Genomic DNA, 17,632 nt, shown 5'->3' on the forward strand with positions numbered 1-17,632 from the left:
AATTACAGAATCGGGGATGCAGAAAATCCACACAATTGACTCATGTGATTTAGTTTCATTTTAAAAGATGCTGTTAAACAGAAGCAGAGAAACAAGTTCAGATATTTCCAAATAAGGCTGGCATCTGGAAGAAGGGGCAGGCATTTCATGCTGTATTCTACTGCTACTAAATCTATCTGAAACCATCATCAAGTATTTATTAATAATCTAACACACACACACATATATATATATATATATATGTTCAATATTACATTAAATAGCAAGAAGACAGGAATCATTAGCTGTAGTTTCTTAAGTTTTCTCATCTTGGTGGAAAATCAAGAGAATCACCTATAGAGAGAAAATAAGGTCTAATATAATCTGCTATGTTCCAAATATGTGTAACAAACAAAAGTGCTATATTCAGCTGTGATACAAGGTGGAATGTGATAAGTGTTAAAACCAAGTAGTATAGAAGCATAAAAGGTGGAGAGATTAAAATTAGGGAAGAAGAAATAGGATATTAATTGGTTAAGACTGTAGATAGAACAACATGGCAAAGGTACTAATGATAGAAAGATGGAGTGAGATTATGGAGTTACCCTGACTGAGGATGAAACATGAATAGTGATATAAATGTCTAAAAATATAGCTTACCTGTAGTAATGGAGAATTCTAAATGTTGGGATAAGAGGTATACTAATTGTAGTAACTAAACATGTAAAAATATTGCAAAGTCTTAACAATACTCCAACCCAAGTGACATGATGAGATGTTGGGTTTAGAGAGAAAATTCTGATGGAGGACAGTGGAAAGAATGGAGTGAAGGTGGGGAGACAAGTTGGAAAGTTACTGTGATAAGCCAGATGGAAAGTGTTAAAAATCTGAAATAGAACAATAACAGAAAGAATGGAAAGCAAGAGGCAGATGAGTTTGCAGAGATCAGAACAAAAATACTGTGCAATCAAAGACATAATGGAGCAGATAAAGTTATTATTAACTACCATTCGTTACAGATTTTTACATCTGTGTTTATGAGGAATATTGTCTAAAATTTTTGTGTCTTTTAATGTCATTCCTCAGCATGTGTATCAGAGTAATTCCAACCTAATAAACAGAATTATTTCAGTTGTATTTTATACAAAAGTATTTGCTTATTTTGAAGCATCAGAGTATCAGTTGTGGGTGTTAAAAGATTTTTTGTTTTCAAATGAGGGAGGAATAATAGGCAAAATTGGATAGAAGTTACAAAATAAAAAGCTTATATCTGAAAAAGATATGCAGAATCACTGTTGGAATATGTGCTGGGACAAGAAAATTTGCTCACCATCTAAACTGACTCACTTAAAGTGGGGTTAGATATTATATTGTTTGTGAGTGAGAAAAACAAATCAAAATAAAGGCCAAACCTGAATGTTTGAAATAACAGTACAAGACAATGAAAAGGAACCAGCATGTGGATGATGTGGTGAAAAAGGCTTTGTTTCTGAAAATGATTTGCTGCATAAACCAGAAGGAAATATTAGAAAACAAAGAACATTCCAAAAGGTATGCCAGAAATCAGTGCTTTTCATAACTGGAGAAATTCATTTAGGGAAACAATGTTCAGATGAAATAGTAAAACTGACTCAAAATAAGAAAGAATTGTAAAGATATTTGAAATTATATTAAAAAAAATAAAAATCCCAAAAGCTTAATGATAATATAGAGGATAAACTTGGGAAGGCTAGCCAGAAAGGGAAGAAAACAATAAAACAATAGATGAAGTACTATTTTTAGCCTTTGATGTTTCAATTATGCATAAAATGCCTACATAGAAATTTGAGAATTAGATTAACTCCGTGATCTTTCCCTAGAAATACGTACACATGCATTTACATCTAAAACTCCTATCAATTTCAAGAGGCTCACAGACCTCTTAAATTGCATTCATGTACCCCATGTTAAGGTAAAGAATTCCCAATATGCAGTGGATCTGAATCTAGTTCAGTATTTTCCAAACCAGTATTCCACAGAACACATTGTTTCCCCAAATTACTGTGACCAAAGTATCCCATACTTGAGTTTAGGAAGTGCTAGAATAAGCAGATGCCATTACTTCATTACCTCATAGAGATTTTTACATTCAGTGTATCAATACCTCAATATTTTAAAAAATAACTTCTTCTCTGTCAGGCACTGCTCTAAGTGTTCAATACATATTCATCCACAGTCCTCTTAACAATCCTAAGAGATAAATACTATGATTTTCCCCATTTTACTGACATGGAGACTCAGTAAAAATAATATTAAATAGTTTGCCTAAATTCACATAGCCATGCCTATTAAATAGTTTAATTAGTTAATTTTAATTAGTTAATAGGCATGGTCCATGGTTAATTGAGGGAGCTAGGATTCAGACAGTGTGATCCTGAGTCTGTTATTAAACACTACAATAAAGACAGGGAACAAGGCATATAGGGATGATGAACCTTTTTATTTTGAAATGAACCTATTAATACTCCATAAATGTAGTATTTTATAGAGCATAATATGGAAAGTAGTAATATTAATTAGGCAGATTGAATAATATGTTAATATATGCAAAACTTATATACATGACATACAACTTTGACAACTATCAAAATACAGGCAGTCTTTACAAAACTTGATCATTTGTTGAGCAACTAAATATATCTCAACATATTCTGGGCAGAAGATGTGCATTCTATATTCTTTGATAACAATGCAAAGAAACTAAAAATTATTAACTGCATCAGTTCTGATATAATTACAGCTGCCGATGCAGAGTTTCAAAATAACAGCTCTTAAATGGGATAGTTTATTTTTGTCTCACAAATAATTCTGTCCTAAACTGTTAGGATAGATAGGGCAGCTCCTTGGTGTCAGGGACCCAGGTGTCTTCTGTGTTTATTCCATATACCTCAACCTGTTGTTGCCACACTGTTGTGGGCCAAGTTTGCTGCTTCAGCATCTCTCTCCTTCATGTCTGCATTTCAGGCATTGAGGAAAGAAGGCACACTCTTATTTTCAGAGTAAAGTTTGCATCACTTTACCATTTCATCACTTTCAATCACATCTTCTTGTGGAGCTAAGATATATGGCAACATCTAGCTATAACAGTAACTGGGAAGTATGAGCCTTCAGATTGGTGACCATATATGTGCTCAGCTAAACAATATAGCACCATATAAGAAGAGGATAACAAATTTTGGGGTGCTGGGAAGCCAGAGCTTTGACCACTCTAAAAAGAAAAATTCTCTTAACTTAAATAAAAGATAAAATCAAAACTGTAATTACAGATCATTTAAAACTGATAGGATGCTGCCAGATCTATACTCAGAAGAAAATTTAATGCTTAAATGATCTTACATTAAACAAGAAAGAAGGAATGAAAATAAATGAATTAATCATTCAAGTGAAGAAGCTAGAAATTATTCTTTAAAATGAGTATAAGAAAAATATGGAAGAATTAATAAACATAAAATTGTAGATTAATAATTTATAAATGAGAAAAAACAGTAGAATGATATATGTAAATGCTAGCTCTTCAAAGACCATTAAAAGAGAGAAATTGCAGAAAATGGAAGTCAGTAAAAAAGATGTGAGCCTTGTACATTATATATGAAAGAGAGAATGTAACCACACATATAAAGAAGGATTAATAATCATAAGCATATAACATCACCTAGGATAGTGCTTAGCAGATCACTTGATGCAGCATCAAGATCTTAATTTTAATTAGTTAATAGGCATGGTCCACAAAAAACCCTTTTGTCTATAAGGTCATTAAAATATAAATCTGCTATAATAACAAAATCAGTTTGAGAAGTTGTAGTAAATATGAATCAACCAAAGCAGAGAAGAAGGAAAGAAATCAACATTTTTATAGCACATTCTATGTACCAGGTGCTTTACATATTTATTTAGGCTTCATAACTCTATAAAGAAGGATTACTACATTTCAAAGGTGAGGAAACTGAGACTCAAAGTGGTTAGTCGTTTGCTCAGTCTCACGGTGTAAATGATTGAAGTGAGGTCTGTATTAATCTGCCGAACCTGAAACTTGTTCTTTCCACTGTTTTGCCCTTTTTTGTTCTTTCTAAGGCTTCTCTGCCAAGAAAATCTTATCAGGTTCCCTATAAATGAGCAGGTCTGTTTAATCTAGTTTGCCGTTTAAAATAGCAGGGATTTGTGTACGACTTCCTTTGAAAAAATGGTTTGTTGCTCGAAATGTGATTTTTTTTTTACTGTTGCATCTACATGGGATGGATCATACCTAAGTCAGAAATTCTCTCGGCTCTCAGGACAAATTAAATTGTTCCTAATCAACTGTTTTTTTGTTTTTTTTTAATCTTTCAGACACTTGAATCATAATTGCCTGTTTCTGTCTCTGGCTGATAGGAAGCACAAAAAGCAAAGGCAGTTTTTCTCCAAACTTGATAAAACCCATGCATGATTCAGTATTAACTTTATCTCTGATTTTATTTTCTCCAAACTTTTAATTTTTTTCTGATATCTGTAATATATTTATTTTACCTGTGCTGTGTTCCAAATATTTTTTTTTTGAGAGGGCATCTCTCATATTTATTGATCATATGGTTGTTAACAACAATAAAATTCTGTATAGGGGACTCAATGCACAATCATTAATCGATCCCAAGCCTAATTCTCAACAGTCTCCAATCTTCTGAAGCATAACAAACAAGTTTTTACATGGTGAACAAGTTCTTACATAGTGAATAAGTTCTTACATGGTGAACAGTACAAGGGCAGCCATCACAGAAACTTTCAGTTTTGATCACGCATCATGAACTATAAACAATCAGGTCAATTATGATTATTTGTTTGATTTTTATACTTGATTTATATGTGAATCCCACATTTCTCCCTTATTATTATTATTATTATTATTTTAAATAAAATGCTGAAGTGGTAGTTAGATGCAAGATAAAGGTAGAAAACATAGTTTAGTGCTGTAAGAGGGCAAATGTAGATGATCAGGTGTGTGCCTATAGACTAAGTATTAATCCAAGCTAGACAAGGGCAAGAAAACATCCACAGATGCAGAAGATTTCTCTCAAAACAATGGGGGTGAGGTTCTAAGCCTCACCTCTGTTGATCCCCAATTTCTCACCTGATGGCCCCCCTGCGACTGTGCCTGTCTTCGGTTGTTCCTCCCTTGAGGAATCTTACCCGTCTCTGGCTAACCAGTCATTAAAATAGTACGTGTCCTAAGGTGGTGATATTAAAATATATAAACAAATGATTTGCCTGTTTTCTTGTTTTTGAACTTTTAGTTACTTTCATTATATTTTTCTGCTTTCCCAGTATAACCTATTAGCTTGCTCTGACTCTAATGGTGTTTGAAATCGCCAATTTTACCACCACCTCATTAACAGTGGATATTACTCAAACTCTTATATATTTTAATATTAGGAATAATAGGGCTTTGGTGCAGAGAAGGAAGAAAGTCACAAACAAGGAGAGAAAGCATAGGGGGATTTATTTGATTATAGGATAGACAGCAAGGAGGGTAGCAAGCAAACTAAATCATGGCTTAAGAGAATATGGCAGACTCAGACTTGATTTGTTCTGACACTAATGTCCAAGCATAAGCTAGTAGATTGAAGCAAAGCAGCAGGAATTTCAGGATGGTGGTGATGCTTGTGCTGAGGCTAATGGCAGCACTAGGATCTAAAGAGAGTCATTTTTCAGCTTAAAGCAAAGTCCAGCTAGCAGCTAACATTAGGGATCAGGGTCTAATAACAAGGAGTCACATCCAGCAGTTATCAGAACTGATTTAATGAACAAAAAATGCTTATTTTCATTTGCATTTTTGATAAACAGATTGGCAAATTCTTGAGTGTTAATCTGTTGAGTCTACCTTCACATTAAAACTTTTATAGGTTGGGGGGATGGATGAGATAGGTGAAAGGGATAAAGAGGTATAAACTTCAAATTGTACAGTAAGTTAGTTATAGGAAGAAGTACAACACAAAGAACATAACAAACAATGTTGTAATATCTGGTATGGTAATGGAGGTAATTACACTTACTTGTGGTGAGCTTTTAATAATGTATATAATTATCATGTCACTATGTGGTACATCTGAAACCAATATAATATTGTATCCCAACTATATTCCAATAAAAATCCATTATAAATGTTATCCATTTAGTTATTGAGGTATTATCCCAAGTATCAAGGTCTATGATCTCTTTGTGCAATATAGTCATCCTTTTTATATTTGTTGAAAATATTTTCCCAGTCTTTTATTAAATATATATCATTTACAACTTGGAGAATTTATATGTTGACATTAAGTTGATATTCCTTTATTTAATATATTGATCCCTTCAAAAAGTATTGCTTAGGAGATACATTCACTTGTTGAGTATCGTGCATTAGACCAACATTCCTGTTGAGAACAATAAAAAATATTTTAAAAATGTTTATGACCTCTGCCCACTTTCTACTCAATTTTTATGTAAATATAAAAGTGTTCTATTAATTAAAAAAACACATGTGTTTAAAGGTACTGGGGAACTGCAGAAGCAAAAAGACTAGGAAGACACAAAATTTGGGGCAGAGGGAAATTTAAGGGTAGCAAGCTCACAAACTGATAGTAGTCTTTTTATGAGATTATTTAGCAATGCTGGGCTCAGGAAAATGATCTGAAAATCCAGGGTTTCCTTGTGCAGAATGAACTCAGGAACAGAGAAAACAGGAGAGTTTTTGGCATTCTCCCATGAGGCCTCTGAGGTTAAGATCCTAGTGAGAGGCTGGGATAGAAACATGGTAGAAACTTTGTACATGGCCAAGTGTTCCTCTAAGGATATTTGTCAAATATCTGAAGCTGAACAGGTGAGAACTAAAAAGCTAAATAGTTTCTGAAAAACTGGTGATTTTTACCCTCTTGTCAAAATGAGTAGACAAAAATGATATTCCAAGAACTACTAGAGAAAGCAATCAAAATGAAGAAACTAAGCGCTAGTTTGGAGGTGGTGGGTATGCTAAGGAAAAGCAAACTAGAAGTAAAAACCACAACTGCATGACCTGGTTCACTCTAAGTCATCACTCATTTGTTGTGTCAAAAGAAAATATGAACCTGTCTTCAGGAGAATATCCTGTGCTGACTCTACAGTATCAACTTATGGATGACATTCAATTATAAATTACTAGACATGTGAAAAGACAAGTCTACAAACATAAAATAAACAGGATTAAAAACTGAAAAAGAAAGAGAATAACATATGATAAATATATTAGAAATTACCAGGCAAAAACTTTTAAGTCAATACAGTTAATATATGAAAATAAATAGAGGTTCATTTTTTGTTTTTTTTTTTTTGCATTCCACGAATAAGTGAAGTCATATGGTATTTGTCTTTCTCCGCCTGGCTTATTTCACTTAGTATAATACCCTCTAGGTCCATCCATGTTGTGGCAAATGGCAGGATTTCTTTTTTTTTTTTTTTTAAGTAAAAGAATAATAGTTCACTGTGTATATGTACCACATCTTCTTTATCCATTCCTCTGTTGGTGGAAACTTAGGTTGCTTCCATAGCTTGGCTATTGTAAATAATATGGCAATAAACATAGGGGTGCATATACCTTTTCAAATCACAAATATAGTCAGTGATTCTGACACATCTTCTTATGTTGACAGATAGTAACTGCACCAGTTGGGGTGAGGATTTAATAATATGGGTAAATGTTGAACCACTGTGCTGCATACTTGAAACCAATAAAAGATTGTTTATCAATGATACTTCAAAAAAGATAAAAAATAAAGAGGTAAAGATGGATAAAATGGGTGAAAATATTGAGAATTTTGCCAGTGAATTATAGTATGTAAAAGTAAATGTAAATTTTAGAGGTAAAAAATAAAAATAAATTGAGAATTTTAAACAGGGGTGAACAACAGATTGAACACAGCAGCATAGAGGATAATGAACTGCAAAGTGACTTAAATGAAATCATAGAAACCAAAGTACAGGAAAATGGAAATGCAGAAAAGCAGAAGAGATATATATTGGACATTGTAAAAAGATTTAATATACGTGTAATTTGGTCCCATAAGAAGTGTAGAGAAAGAAAAGGGAAACAGAAATATTTGAATATATAATGGCCACAAATTTTCAAAAAATGATGCAAGGCACCCACTCTACAGTTCAGAAGTCCTTGCAGACCAGGGAAGGCTATATAAAACCAAAACTATGCCTAGGCACAGCATAGCAAAACTGCTTAAATGTAAAGACAAAAATAAAATTATAGAAGCAGTCAAGACAATAGAAACATTGCCTTATAAGGACAACAAGATTGAGAGTGCATTCTTAAAAGAAACAATAAAAGAACAATAAAACAAAGACACAATGACATGATATCCAAAATGCTTGAAGGGAGTCCTATTTCCAGAGAAAATATCCTCCAAAATCTAAAATGAAATAAATTTTTGCAGACAAATAAATACTGAGTTTGTTGCTAGCAGAGGTAAACTAAAAAACAACACACACATAAACAAAACCAAATGAGACCTTTCAGATGGAAGGAAAATAATCTCAGAGGAGAAAAATAATTAAGAAAAGAAAGGGTAAGTATATGAGTAAATATTTATATTAAATAACAATAATACTAATGTCTTGAGGGCTTTACAATGTATATATAATTAAATGCACTATAGTAATAATTAACTCAGGATAGTTTCACAATGTATACATTTATCAAATCATATGCTTTAAATATCTCAGTTTTATTTTTGTCAGTTCATCAATAAAGCTGAGAAAAAATAATAACCTGAAAGGGGAGAGTAGAATAAGTTGAGGAAAACCATTCTAAAATCCTTGCATGGTCTCAGCAGTGAAAAAGTAATAATTTATAGTCAAAGATGAAAATATTAGTAACTATGGCGATCACCATAAGAAAGAAAGAAAAATGGGGAAATAACAACAGTAAAAAATAATCCCAAAGAGGGTAGGAAAGGACATTAAAAGATAAACAGGTTTTACAGAAAACAAAGAGTGTGACAATACCTAACAACCACACATCAGTATTTGTATTAAAAATAAAGGGATTAAATACTCTAACTAAAAGATTTTTAAAAACTTAATTATGCTGCCTTTTAGAGGTACATCTTAAATATAAGGACAGAGAAAGAGTGACTATATCATAAAACAATATTCAAGTGAACTGGGTATTACATTAATATAAGACAAATCAGATTTCAAGGTGAGAATTCCTTCAGAAAAAGAAATATTTCATACTGATGAAAGGTCAATTCAACAACAGGTTATAAATTATAAATTTGTCTACACCCAGTAACTGAGTAAATATGTTACCATAGACATGGATATATAAACAAAAGTTGATGGAAGTAAAAAGGGAAATAAACAAATGCAAAGCATATGAGAGAGTTTTACTCACCACTATTCGTAACTGATACAACAGACATAAAAAATTGTAAGAATATAGATATGAACAGTACAACAAATGACTTTTTGCGTAAGTTGAACAGTGAATAGTTATAGAATACACATTATTTTTAAATGCATATTGAATATATACTGTAAACTAACCTTAACAAATTCCATAAAAATAAAAGTTATTCATAAAAAAGATTTCAAATAATAATATAGTGTGTAGGATCTTCACAACTATTGAATTAAGCTATGAAATAATAATAGATAGGTAGAAAAATCTCCAACTTTTGGAAATTAAGCAATATGCTTTTCAATAATTCACAATTAATGGACAAAATCACAATGGAAGTGTGAAAATCTTGCAAACAAATTATAACAATACAGAATATGAAAACTTTTGGAGTGTAGGTAAGCCAATATTCTCTAGAGACCATTTATAGTTTAAACAATTATATTAGGAAAGAAAAAGTGGTGATGATAATATCCAAGTTTCCTCCTCAGGAAATTAGAAAAAGGGACAGCACGTTAAATGCAAAAAAAAGGTCATTGAATGAAAGAATAAAGATAAAAACACAAATTAATGAAATAGCCAATGCAAAACCGAGAAATTCAGCAAACTGTGAGCTTGTTGTTTGTTTTTGAATAATAAAACTGATTATCTCCCACAGGCCTGATCATGTAAAAAAGACAAAGAAAATCAACTTACCAATATCTGTAACAAAAACTGGACATCACTAGAGGTCCTACTGCTATTGAAAAGATAATAAAGAAAATTTTGAATGACTTCACACAAATATGTTTGACCTTTAGACGAAAGGGACAAATAACTTGAAAAACAAAACTTGCCAAACTTATCAAGAGAAGAAATAGAAAGTTGAATAATTCTGTAACTATTTAAAAATTGAATCCATTATGCAAAATTTTATATGAAGAAACATCCTGTCAAGTTAATTTCACCAGTGGTCTTCCACATATTTATGAAGAAATAACACCAACCCTTCACAAACTTTCCATGAGGATTAAAAAAAACAGGAAACACTTTTCATTCTTTTTATGAGGGCAGCATAATCTTGATACCAATGTCTGAAAATAATATTACAAAAATTAAAATCACACAAAACCTCTTTCATGAACACATATTAAAAAACCCCTGTACTCAACAGTGCAGTATATTAATAAATCAGTTTTATTCTATGAATTATAATGGTGTTATAGCAATAAAAAAATCAATGTAATTAACAATCGTAAGTAATCGTAGGTATATCAATAGGTAAAGAAAAATATCATTCATGAAAAGAAAAATACTTTTAGTGAGCTAAGAATATATCGATCTTCTATTCCTGGACAGGTAAGGAATTTTGATGTAGTATCTACAAATACCATATTTAATGGTGTATTATTGAAAGCTTTCCTCAGAGATTGGGCATGGGACAAGGTTATCTAGAGGTTCCAGTCAGTGCAAAAAGACATAAAAAAGAAATGAAAGGTATAAAGATATTATAGGAAGAAACAAAATTGCATTTATAAATAATATCATTACATATGTAGTAATACAAAAGAATATGTAGGCAAATTTTATAAGTGAATTTAGCAAAATCACTAAATAGAAGGTCAATATACCAAAACTCAATTGTATAACTGCATACTAGCAACAGAAAATATAAAATAAAGATACAAGGTAACTTTTAAAATTACATAAAACAACTATCAAGAAATAAATCTAACAAAATATGTGAGAGAAATTTGTTGCGAGTAATTAAAAACCTAAATAAATTAAAGGATGTAACATGCTCTTGAATTGGAAGAAACAATAGTGTATAAGATGGCCATGCTTCCCAAAATGATCTCTAGATTCAATGCATTCCCAGTTAAAATCACAGAAGAGTTTTTTTCTAGTGGAAATTGATCAGCTGACTCTAAAATTTGTATAGAAATGTAAAGATCCAGACAAGGCAATTTTGTAGGAAAGTAAAGTAGAACTTCCAGTACAAATGATCATGTTTTATTATCAAGCTACAGTAATGAAAACAGTATGGTACTTTCAAAATAACAAGTAGACCAAAGAAAAGATGAGAATCTAAAAACAGACCCACATTCATTTGGCCACTTTAAATATGACAAGATGACACTAGGCAGTGGGGAATAAAGGATACTGGTTCCATTAAATATCCATATGGAAAAATGGTAGTTTTCTTTAACCCAGCTTTATTAAGATATAATTGACACATAATTCTGTGTAAGTTTAAGGTGAACAGTATGTTGATTTCATACAATTATGTATCAATGTTGCACTATGATTGCCATCATGTTAGCTAGTACTTCCATCATGTCACATAATTACCATTTCTTTTTTATGGTAACACAATCTACTATCCTAGTAACTTTCAATTATCTAATATAGTAATATTAATTATAATCACAATGGTGTACATTAGCTCTCCAGAACCTATTCATCTTACAACTGGAAGATTATAAAGGAAGTTTATACCTTTTGACCAACATTATACCATTTCCTCACCACCCAACCCCTGGCAACCACCACCCTATTTTCTGTTTCTATGAGATTGTGTTTTTTTCCACATATAAATAATATACAGTATTTGTCTTTCTCTTGTGTGACTTGTTTCACCTACCATAATGGCCTGAAGGTCCATCCACTTTGTCACAAATGACAGGATTTCCTTCTCCCATGTGACTGAATAATATTCCATTATTCATTCTTCCATTCTTTATCATTCATCTGTTCATAGACACTAAGGTTTCCACATCTTGCCTGTTGTGAATAATGTTGCAATGAACATTGGAGTGCAGATATCTTTTCAAGAATCTGTTTTTACTTCCTTTGGTTATATATGGACCATTTTTAACTTTTTAAGGAACTATTTTTATATTTTTAAAGGAACATCCATACTGTTTTCCACAGTGGTTATACCGATTTACTTTCCCACCAGTAGTGCATAAGGGTTCCAAAATTTCTTCACATTCTCAACACCTCATCTTTTTGACATTCTAACAGGTGTTAGGTGATATCTCATTGTATTTTTTATTTGCATTTCCATGATTAGTATGTTTGGCCACTTTTCATATACCTGTTGGCCATTTGTATGTCTTCTTTGGGAAAATAAATATTCAGTTCCTCTGCCCACTCTTAATTGTATGTTTTGCTATTTAGTTGCATGATTTTTAAAAATTATTAACCCACTACCATATACATGATTTTCAAATATTTTCTACCATTCCATAGATTGTTGTTTCATTTTGTTGATCATTTCTTTTGCTGTACAGAAGCTTTTAAGCTTCATATAATTTGACTTATTAATTTTTGCTTTTATTGTTTGTGCTTGTGGTGTTTTATCCCTGAAATCATTGCTAAGACCAATGTCATAGGGCTTTCTCCTTATGTTTTCTTCTAGGAGTTTTACAGTTTCAGGTGTTATGTTTAAGTCAACCACTTCAAGTTAATTTTTTTGTGAATGGTGTGAGATATGGGTCCAATTTCATTTTTCTGCATCTGGTTATCCGGTTTTCCCAGTACAATTTATTGATGAGACTATCATTTCTCCATTGAGTATTCTTTGCTCCCTTATCAAATTTAGTTGACCACATATGCAAGTGTTTATTTCTGGTCTCTTGATTCTGTTCCACTGTTCCAATTTTTTTTTTAACCAGTATCATACTACCATACTATTTTGATTATTATAGCTTTGTACTATAGTTTGAAATTAGGAAGTGTGATGCCTCCAGTTTTGCTCTTCTTTCTCAAGATTGTTGTGGCTATTTGGGGTCTTTTGTGGTTCCATACAAATTTAGAATTTTTTTTCTATTTCTGTGAAAAATGCCACTGGAATTTTGACAGAGATTTCCTTGAATCTATAGATGGCATCAGGTGATATGGACATTTTAACAGTTAATTCTTCCAATCTATATGAACATGGGATAGCTTTCCAATTTTTGTGTCTTCTTTAATTTCTTTCATTAAAATCTTGTAGAGTTTGGTGTACAGATCTTTCGCCACCTTGGTTAAATTTATTCCTATTTATTTTATTGTGTTTGATGCTATTATGAATGGGATTGTTTTATTTATTTTTCAGATGTTGCACTGTTAGTGTATAGAAACACAGCTACCCATGCCATGTAGACAAGTAAATTTCAGTAGGATTATAGATAAAATTATTAAAGTTAAAACAATAGAGAGCAAGAGAAAATAATTTTCCTTGAAAGAGGCAAAGATTTATTAATTGGGACACAGTATTAACTTTGCATAAAGAAAAAGTGATTAATTAGATAATATTTGAGTTAAGTATGTAAGTTTTACTGCACAGAACCAAGAATAATCAAAAACACCATTAAGAGAATAAAAAACTAAGACACAGTGGTAAACAATATATACATATATATATGACATAAAGACCTTTATAATATACTAAGAACAACTTCAAATCAATAAGAAAAAAAGCATACCATTCAGTAGAAAAATAGGTGAATGACTTGAATAGACAATTCACAAAAGAGGATATCCAAAAGGCCAATGAATATGATAAAAGGTTTTCTATTTCACCGATCAAGTTAGTACAAATTAAACCCAGATTGAGATGCCATTACTCACCCAAAATAATTGATAAAATGAAAAATACAGAAAATGCTAGTGTTGGCAAGGATGCGGTGAAACTGAAATCTCATGCAGTTCTAGTAAAAATATAAACTGATACAACTACTTTGTACAATGGACAATACTATTGCTGCATGTATGCACTAGCAGCAATTACACTACTAGGTATACACCTAACAGAAATGAGTACATACATTCACACACAAAAAATACATATAGACACACACACTAATTTATATCTATTATTATATATTCCAATGATCACAGCAGCACCATTCACTTTATCTGAAAGCTGGAAACACTCCAAATAATTCATCAACCGTTGAATGGTAAATTGTCATATAGTTCATGCAATAGAATGCTATTCAGGCTATTTAAATGATTCTTTACCCCCAGTTATCCTATAAAAAGAAAATGATAAATCATCAACAGCAGAATTTGATCCAATCGCATTGCTATCATAAAAACAAAATACTGATATAGTTAGTAGATTGGAAGGAAGAAAGACAAAGTATAAAGGCAATTTTAATGTTAAAGACAAGATATAACTAGGACTTGAAATGAGCCAGAAGATGGACAGTGACTTCAATGGAGTGTGGGGGGACTTGATGATATGGGTGACTATAGTGACCACATTGTTTTTATGTGAAACCTTCATAAGAGTGTATATCAATGATAACTTAATAAAAAATAAATAAAATAAAGTGAATAGAACAGGGTCTGGTATGGAAAAAAAGAAAATAGAAATAAGCCAGAATGCAGCAGGAATAACAGTGTTAAAACACCTGAGATATGTTCATGAAGTATGATTGATGATCAACTAAACATGAGCACCATCAAAGTACGGAAATAGTCGAGGGTAATTTTTCCTTCTAATATTTGGTAAAGGGTGATATTAAAAGACCTAGATTTTAAGTAGAAGAAGAGGAAGAAGTTTGGACTCTAACAACTTGAAGTTTACCTCTAAATTGCTTGTAAGATGCCCAGATGGAAGTATTGTCTAGAGCTCAGAAGAGAAGATGAGGCTACAGATAAAGATTTGAGAGTCATCAGGATGTGTGAAAATGAAAAATCATTGGAATGACCTTTTTTATTCATTAAAAAAAGAGGGATAGAATAAAATTCTAAAAGAAAATTAAAAGTGGGGTGACATTTAAAATGGCTGCCATTTGCAAGGGCTCAGGTAGGTTCCCCCAGCTCAGGCATCCCGGGAATGCACTCACAAGCCTCTCCAGCTTGGATGTGGGTTCCTGGTATGTTGTCTTGGTCCCAGGTTCAGCATCTCAGTCCTTCTTAGGTGTTAACAGAGAATTTTGTTTGATCCCAGTCTTGGATCTTCCCTTCCTAATATTTATGTTTCTCTACAGCATCTTCTTTAATCTGTGAATGAATTTCACCTTAGACCAGGCCTATCTAACAGAATTCCAACACTTGAATTGCCCTCAGAGTCCCTCCTTAGCTGGAAAGGGAAACTATAAGGCAACAGTGAAGCAGGTAGAAAATTAGCAGAGAAGGAAAAAAAACCCGTTTGGTTGCATGGGCACTATTCTAAAAATCTTGCCACTTTTATATCACCAATAGTGATATGTAATTCACCTTGATGAGTATTAGTTCTAGATATTCAAACTCACTGATACCCTGCCATTCTTCTGAGCATACGTTTATGATCAATATAATTAATGTTTTCAGATGCTCTGCTTTGGGAGAAAGTTCAGGCAGTTGAAGTCCCTCTTTAACAAACACTGTGCCTTACCTCCATGATAGCCTTGTAGTAGTTACCAGGAGAATGTTGGAAATTTTGTACAAAATCCTCCAATGTTCTTTGCTTTTTTTTCCTTTTCTCTTGTTTCCCTATTCCCTCTGTTCCTTCCTTCGAACGTTAGATTTCCACGTATGTGTAGAATATCTTCTTGCCATAAAATATCCCTATTGCTCTTCCAATGAGCCTATTTTTAAATATATTTACCCTTCTTCCAAAAGTGAGTTATACCACATCAAGTTTACTTAGAAAACATATTTTACTAACATTTCAAAACAATTTTTGCACTAAATGTATACTGTGTGTAGGGTCTAGAACAATCAGCTTTCTGTTTTGTTTTTACATTTTTTTTAATGATGGTTAACTTCATAGCCCCCTCACAATTTCCAGTAAAATTGTAGGACACTTCATTATCTAATTGACATTTTGCTGAATGATGGACCACTCATAATAAAATCAATTTTAGAAATTAAACAATAAATCCATTCTCACTATACTTAGGAGAGGCTAAAAATTATGTTTTTCATTGTAAATGTATTCATGAAGGGGTAAATATTGAAAAGATAAATTCCATAATAATGAAAAATGTTTGGCATCTGGTTAGTGGGAGAGGGGATGAATCTAAGAAAAAAATACAGATAATATAATTTCTGAGTCCTTAGAAGTTTTAAATAATCTAAACCTAGCATAATGCCATCTTCTCTTCTCTCTGAATTTCTGTTACTCTCTCTGCACTTTTTATTCCTTAAATCCTTTAATTATAGCCCTGGGCCAGCTGCAGCAGTGAGGAATATAACTATGATTTTCTAAAACTCTGTACATTTTTCAGTTTCCTACAATTCACTACCTCCTAAACAGATTGGACTTGTAACTCAGCTTTCAGGGGAAAAGTGTGGGCATTTGTACTCACAAAAGATTGACTGCGAGCCAATACAAGTGGTTCAGAGATGGATTGTACTGGGCTCAGTTTATGCACTGAGTTCTGCCTGAAACCACCTATGTCTCAAGGCAACAGCCACTTGTCTCTCTAGTGATGGGGTGGAGGGAAAGAGGTTCCACCAAATATTCACATCTTCCACAGTTGTGAAGCTGTGGACACTGCCACTGGTACTACAACCTCCATCATCACGAATTTAGGGCCTCCACACAGTGCCCCAACATAAAGACCCTGTATTTGCCTATTGGCTATATGGGATGCCGGGAGGCTGTGCCTTCCCTACCATATACCTAGATAAGTCAGCTAACAGAACCCAGAAACTTGGGGAGGTAGCACTGCACAGGGCAGACAATAACCAATAAAAAATAGGAAAATGAAGGAACCAGCAAATAAACTGCCTTTTCCTCCCCTCAATGCAGTAGTTTCACATAGCCCTTCTACAGATTTCCTGCAACAATTAAGAGCAACTCCTACCACTACAACATAAGCATGTGGAAAAATTGAAATATGTAAAATATGTAGCAGGTAAAGATTAATTTTTAAAAATCTGTAGTTCTGTGAAAGACAAAGTAAACTTTAATGAATAAAACAGCATAATTAGGAATAAAGTGCTAAATACCTAATGACAAAAAAAGTAATTCATTGGAAAGATTTAATAATTCTTAAGTTGTGTGTACCTAATAAAACATCTTCAAAATATACCAGCAAAAATGGTTGAAACAATAACAAAGTGACAAATCCCTAATCATAGTGAGAGACTTCCATTCACCACTTTCAATTATTGATATAGTAAGCCAAAAGAAATTTTAAAATAGCAATAATTTGAACACACAATTAACATATTTCTAATAGCAATGTAAGAAACTGGAAAAAGCATACTCTTCGGTAAGTGACTGAATTTTTAAAAATTGTTACATAGTCA

This window comes from Manis pentadactyla, chromosome 4, assembly GCF_030020395.1.
Source record: "Manis pentadactyla isolate mManPen7 chromosome 4, mManPen7.hap1, whole genome shotgun sequence".
Classification (NCBI taxonomy): Eukaryota; Metazoa; Chordata; class Mammalia; order Pholidota; family Manidae; genus Manis; species Manis pentadactyla.